Raw genomic sequence first — 7,470 nt, 5'->3', positions numbered from 1 at the left:
GCTGGGCAACACGGACTTTCAACTCCCTCCAAAGATTTTCTATGGGGTTGAGATCTGGAGACTGGCTAGGCCACTCCAGGACCTTGAAATGCTTCTTACGAAGCCACTCCTTCGTTGCCCGGGCGGTGTGTTTGGGATCATTGTCATGCTGAAAGACCCAGCCACGTTTCATCTTCAATGCCCTTGCTGATGGAAGGAGGTTTTCACTCAAAATCTCACGATACATGGCCCCATTCATTCTTTCCTTTACACGGATCAGTCGTCCTGGTCCCTTTGCAGAAAAACAGCCCCAAAGCATGATGTTTCCACCCCCATGCTTCACAGTAGGTATGGTGTTCTTTGGATGCAACTCAGCATTCTTTGTCCTCCAAACACGACGAGTTGAGTTTTTACCAAAAAGTTCTATTTTGGTTTCATCTGACCATATGACATTCTCCCAATCCTCTTCTGGATCATCCAAATGCACTCTAGCAAACTTCAGACGGGCCTGGACATGTACTGGCTTAAGCAGGGGGACACGTCTGGCACTGCAGGATTTGAGTCCCTGGCGGCGTAGTATGTTACTGATGGTAGGCTTTGTTACTTTGGTCCCAGCTCTCTGCAGGTCATTCACTAGGTCCCCCCGTGTGGTTCTGGGATTTTTGCTCACCGTTCTTGTGATCATTTTGACCCCACGGGGTGAGATCTTGCGTGGAGCCCCAGATCGAGGGAGATGATCAGTGGTCTTGTATGTCTTCCATTTCCTAATAATTGCTCCCACAGTTGATTTCTTCAAACCAAGCTGCTTACCTATTGCAGATTCAGTCTTCCCAGCCTGGTGCAGGTCTACAATTTTGTTTCTGGTGTCCTTTGACAGCTCTTTGGTCTTGGCCATAGTGGAGTTTGGAGTGTGACTGTTTGAGGTTGTGGACAGGTGCCTTTTATACTGATAACAAGTTCAAACAGGTGCCATTAATACAGGTAACAAGTGGAGGACAGAGGAGCCTCTTAAAGAAGAAGTTACAGGTCTGTGAGAGCCAGAAATCATGCTTGTTTGTAGGTGACCAAATACTTATTTTTCACCATAATTTGCAAATAAATTCATAAAAAATCCTACAATGTGATTTTCTGGATTTTTTTTCTCAATTTGTCTGTCATAGTTGACGTGTACCTATGATGAAAATTACAGGCCTCTCTCATCTTTTTAAGTGGGAGAACTTGCACAATTGGTGGCTGACTAAATACTTTTTTCCCCCACTGTATATGTGTGCGTGGGTTTGTGTGTGTGTACCAGGACCCCAGGAGAAAGTTGTCGTCCTGATAAGATCTGATCTGATCATCGTGGCAACAAGAATTGTGAGAAAAAATGAATCATGGGAAAGCTCAGTCAGGGGTTGGTGTTTTGAAGACAGTCTCTGTATTGGTGTAGAAACCCAGGCTTCATAAACTAAACTGTTGCCACTTACTACTAAGCTCTGTTTATGTGTTGTCATCCAAACCAGCGCCAACCAGCTTGAGATGAGACAACAGTCAGGTAGGTGGCAACACTCAGTTTTAAGCTTATTACCTCCTCAGCCTTGAGAGAGAAGAGTCATGGGCATGGTGCATCCAGACGCCTACATATAGACTACATATGACTGGCTGTTTTTAATCCCGTCCAGCCCAGGACCCAGATCCCCTCCAGGCCCCCCACAGCCAGCCAGTCAGGCAGGGAACATAGGCGCAGGCCTTTGGGAGGAGGGCCCCAAACTCAGTCTCCGTCCACCACGCCACCCCCGCCTGACAGTCACATGGAGCCTGATCCAGCACAAAGCAGACAGTCCCTCTTAACGAGTTATTCAAAGTCAATCAAGTCACTAAGTCAGACACACAGAAGGAGAGAGAGAGAGACAGAGAGCGAGAGAGAGAGAGATGCCACAAGAAAAGGGCAACCAGTGAAGAACAAACACCATTGTAAATACAACCCATATTTATGTTTATTTATTTTCCCATTTGTACTTTAACTATTTGCACATTGTTACAACACTGTATATATACATAATATGACATTTGAAATGTCTTTATTCTTTTGGAACTTCTGAGTGTAATGTTTACTTCACTTTTGTTTACTATCTACTTCACTTGATTTGGCAATGTTAAACATATGTTTCCCATGCCAATAAAGCCCTTAAATTGAAATTGAAATTGAAATTGAGAGAGAGATTGAGAGAGACAGAGAGAGACTGATGGGAATAAACTCTGGGCTCTGTTCCTTTATATAGATACCGGAGGTCTGCGACATGAGACAGCATACACTATGATCCAAAACTATCTGTTCACAGGAGAAGTTCTTTGAGAATTGGAAAACGTATTTAAGTATTCAACTCATAGTTGTGCTTTCTGAAACCAGAAAATATTACATCACTTTATCAGACCATCAGCATTTGGTTTTGAATAGAAACAGACACGCATATCTCATTCAGATTCAGAGACAGAATGACAACATAGTTGTTGAAGTTCTTTGAAAGAGTTCTTTGAAAGAGTGTCCTCAAAACACACCCTGACAGTTGCTGCAGCAGATGTCCCTGTGTCTAGGAAATAAACCTTAGGCTAAGGACACTTCAGAACACACACACACAAATATGATGCTTGATTAAGCACAGAAAAGAACATAAGCCCCTAGACCTCCCTAAAATGACATTCACTGCCAGGCCCCAAACACGGCCTTGACATTGATGACAGCAGGACAAGAGGTGTCTGTCAGTGTCAGAACAAGCTGTGTTTTATATAACCATATAGTGTAATGTGCTGGAGTCCATTCAACCTGTTCATGACATCGTCATATGTAGTGTCATATAGTATACAGCGCCTCATAAAGATGGCAGTATTCTAAAGGATATGGCCTACTGCTGAAAGCAACTCTAGAGGCCTAGAGGTTGGGTCTTGGATCCATTTGGTGTCTGAAGTGCCTACAAATGGCCAAAGCCTATCCTCTCGCTCCCCCCCCCCCTCTCTCTCTCTCTCTCTCTCTCTCTCTCTCTCTCTCTCTCTCTCTCTCTCTCTCTCTCTCTCTCTCTCTCTCTCTCTCTCTCCCTCTCTCTCTCCCTCTCGCTCTCTCTCTCCCTCGCTCCCCCCTCTCTCTCTCTCTCTTTCTCTCTCTCCCTCTCCCTCTCTCTCTCCTCTCCCTCTCTCTCTCCCTCTCTCTCTCTCTCTCCCTCTCCCTCTCCCTCTCCCTCTCTCTCTCCCTCTCTCCTCTCTCTCTACCCTCTTGCTCTCTCTCTCCCTCGCCCCCCCCCCCCCTCTCTCTCTCTCTCAGACAAAAGAAGGCCCCATTCGAGTCAACAAATATTAGTGCTCTTCAATTAACACCATCTGAAGCATTAAATCAACCAGCTCTATCACCCATTACAACCTGATATAAATGGTCAGCTCCATAGATAATAAGATAATAAGTATCCTTCTCCCTTTTTTTTTATGTCCTACTGCATACACTACACACATGAAACACATCCTCTCTCTTTTCAGTCATATTATGTAGGCTACATGCCTGACAACACTAAGTTAAACAGTTAGGCCTAGTACATAAAAACTAAACATGTCAGACACCCTGTGGTTAGCCTAGGTTGTCATGATGGGGATTGTTTTTCGCTAGACGATGTAGTCAACGATGGAGTAAAAATCTTGGTTAAATGAACTCCTAGACGGATATCGGTCACATCAGGTCCTGGAGGAAAACCCAGCCAGACCTGAATGAATAACGGAGGCTACAACAACATTAGCTAATATTGCTAACCAGCTTAATGCACAAAGCCTAGTTTTATCCTAAACTAGAACCAAACATTACGAGTGCTAGTTTATAACCAACAGTATGGTACAGTACACCGTTTATAACGTAACACTGTTACAAATATGACATGAGTCTGGCTAGCTAGCCATCACCATTCACCAACTTGGGATGTGAACGTAGCTAGCCTGCAAGTAGCCTTGAGTTGTTGTTTTTGCTTCAAAGAGGAGACACACAAATGAGCGTTTTTTGTGACGGCACCATGTTGAGAAGAAGGAGGAGGAGACTCTCCTGAAGATTAAAGTTATGCTGCAGGACCAACTCAACAGACTCAAGGTACAGCTGCTGTCTACAGTACCTCCCTCCTAAAGGTTAAAGTTATCAAATCAAATTTTATTGGCCACATGCGCCGAATACAACAGGTGCAGACATTACAGTGAAATGGAGATTGCATCATTTGTGGATCTGTTGTGGCGGTATGCAAATTGGAGTGGGTCTAGGGTTTCTGGGATAATGGTGTTGATGTGAGCCATGACCAGCCTTTCAAAGCACTTCATGGCTACAGACATCAGTGCTACGGGTCGGTAGTCATTTAGGCAGGTTATCTTAGTTATCTAGTTGACAGTTGACGACGGACTCGCTCAAGCTGTCGGGACTAACCCACAACGTTAGACACGGACACGAACAATCTGCTTGGCGTGTTGACACACTGGTGGTTTGTTGTGGCCGAGTATTGGTGCTAAACCGTGTTGTTGGAGTCCGGCATGATAGCTGGCTGTGGCGTCTTATGACTAGGTGCCCTGGATGATTTTCACGGAAGAATACTGTACCTAGTTAGCTAGCTGAATAAACTAAGTTAGTCTATTCCTAGAAAACATTGAACCGCTGTAGTTTACAACAATTATAGTTTCTGAGGTGGAAGTTGGGAGAGTTATATTTGGGTGTTGTGGTGAGGGAGGCCCCGCTCTCTCCTTTCCCAGATGATTAGTTAATTTCATTCCGATCTCCTTTGCATTATTGTAGCCATTTTCTGCAGCCTGTCAACTATGCCTCTGTCTATCCCTGTTCTCTCCTCTCCGCACAGGCTATACAAACGCCTCACACCGCGTGGCTGCTGCCTCTCTAACCTGGTGGTCCCTGCACGCACCACCCACGTGCAGTTCCAGGTCTCAGGCAGCCTCTGGAACTGCCGTTCTGCTGCCAACAAGGCAGAGTTCATCTCAGCCTATGCTACCCTCCAGTCCCTCGACTTCTTGGCGCTGACGGAAACATGGATTACCACTGAAAACACTGCTACTCCTACTGCTCTCTCCTCGTCTGACCATGTGTTCTCGCATACCCCGAGAGCATCTGGTCAGCGGGGTGGTGGCACAGGAATCCTCATCTCTCCCAAATGGACATTCTCTATTTTTCCCCTGACCCATCTGTCTATCTCCTCATTTGAATTCCATGCTGTCACAGTCACTAGCCCATTTAAGCTTAATATCCTTGTCATCTATCGCCCTCCAGGTTCCCTTGGAGAGTTCATCAATGAGCTTGACGCCTTGATAAGTTCCTTTCCTGAGGATGGCTCACCCCTCACAGTTCTGGGGGACTTCAACCTCCCTACGTCTACCTTTGACTCATTTCTCTCTGCCTCCTTCTTTCCACTCCTCTCCTCTTTTGACCTCACCCTCTCACCATCCCCCCCTACTCACAAGGCAGGCAATACGCTTGACCTCATCTTTACTAGATGCTGTTCTTCTACTAATCTCACTGCAACTCCCCTCCATGTCTCCGACCACTACTTTGTATCCTTTTCTCTCTCGCTCTCCTCCAACACTACTCACTCTGCCCCTACTCAGATGGTAATGCGCCGTCGCAACCTTCGCTCTCGCTCTCTCTCTCCCGCTACTCTCTCCTCTTCCATCCTATCATCTATTCCCTCTGCTCAATCCTTCTCCCTCCAATCTCCTGATTCTGCCTCCTCAACCCTCCTCTCCTCCCTTTCTGCATCCTTTGACTCTCTATGTCCCCTATCCTCCCCTCCAGCTCCGTGGCTTGATGACTCATTGCGAGCTCACAGAACAGGGCTCCGGGCAGCCGAGCGGAAATGGAGGAAAACTAGACTCCCTGCGGACCTGGCATCTTTTCACTCCCTCCTCCCTACATTTTCTTCATCTGTTTCTGCTGCTAAGGCCACTTTCTACCACTCTAAATTCCAAGCATCTGCCTCTAACCCTAGGAAGCTCTTTGCCACCTTCTCCTCCCTGCTGAATCCTCCTCCCCCTCCCCCACCTCCTCCCTCTCTGTGGATGACTTCGTCAACCATTTTGAAAAGAAGGTTGACGACATCCGATCCTCGTTTGTTAAGTCAAATGACACTGCTGGTCCTGCTCACACCGCCCTACCCTATGCTTTGACTTCTTTCTCCCCTCTCTCTCCAGATAAAATCTTGCGACTTGTGACGGCCGGCCGCCCAACAACCTGCCCGCTTGACCCTATCCCCTCCTCTCTTCTCCAGACCATCTCCGGTGACCTTCTCCCTTACCTCACCTCGCTGATCAACTCATCCTTGACCGCTGGCTATGTCCCTTCCGTCTTCAAGAGAGCGAGAGTTGCACCCCTTCTCAAAAAACCAACACTCGATCCCTCTGATGTCAACAACTACAGACCAGTATCCCTTCTTTCTTTTCTCTCCAAAACTATTGAGCGTGCCGTCTTTAGCCAACTCTCTTGCTATCTCTCTCAGAATGACCTTCTTGATCCAAACCAGTCAGGTTTCAAGACTGGTCATTCAACTGAGACTGCTCTTCTCTGTGTCACGGAGGCTCTCCGCACTGCTAAAGCTAACTCTCTCTCCTCTGCTCTTGTCCTTCTAGACCTGTCTGCTGCCTTTGATACTGTGAACCATCAGATCCTCCTCTCCACCCTCTCCGAGCTGGGCATCTCCGGTGCGGCTCACTCTTGGATTGCGTCCTACCTGACCGGTCGCTCCTACCAAGTGGCGTGGCGAGAAGCTGTCTCCGCACCACGTGCTCTCACCACTGGTGTCCCCCAGGGCTTAGTTCTAGGCCCTCTCCTATTCTCGCTATACACCAAGTCACTTGGCTCTGTCATATCCTCACATGGCCTCTCCTATCATTGCTACGCAGACGACACACAACTAATCTTCTCCTTTCCTTTCCCCCTTCTGATAACCAGGTGGCGAATCGCATCTCTGCATGTCTGGCAGACATATCAGTATGGATGACGGATCACCACCTCAAGCTGAACCTTGGCAAGACGGAGCTGCTCTTCCTCCCGGGGAAGGACTGCCCGTTCCATGATCTCGCCATCACGGTTGACAACTCCGTTGTGTCCTCCTCCCAGAGTGCGAAGAGCCTTGGCGTGACCCTGGACAACACCCTGTCGTTCTCCGCTAACATCAAGGCGGTGACCCGATCCTGTAGGTTCATGCTCTACAACATTCGGAGAGTACGACCCTGCCTTACACAGGAAGCGGCACAGGTCCTAATCCAGGCACTTGTCATCTCCCGTCTGGATTACTGCAACTCGCTGTTGGCTGGGCTCCCTGCCTGTGCCATTAAACCCCTACAACTCATCCAGAATGCCGCAGCCCGTCTGGTGTTCAACCTTCCCAAGTTCTCTCACGTCACCCCGCTCCTCCGCACACTCCACTGGCTTCCAGTTGAAGCTCGCATCTGCTACAAGACCATGGTGCTTGCCTACGGAGCTGTGAGGGGAAC

Source organism: Coregonus lavaretus (assembly GCF_964263955.1).
Source record: "Coregonus lavaretus genome assembly, contig: HAP1_SCAFFOLD_2366, whole genome shotgun sequence".
NCBI lineage: Eukaryota > Metazoa > Chordata > Actinopteri > Salmoniformes > Salmonidae > Coregonus > Coregonus lavaretus.
The sequence above is the reverse complement of the archived record's forward strand: the minus strand, read 5'-3'. Positions refer to the sequence as shown.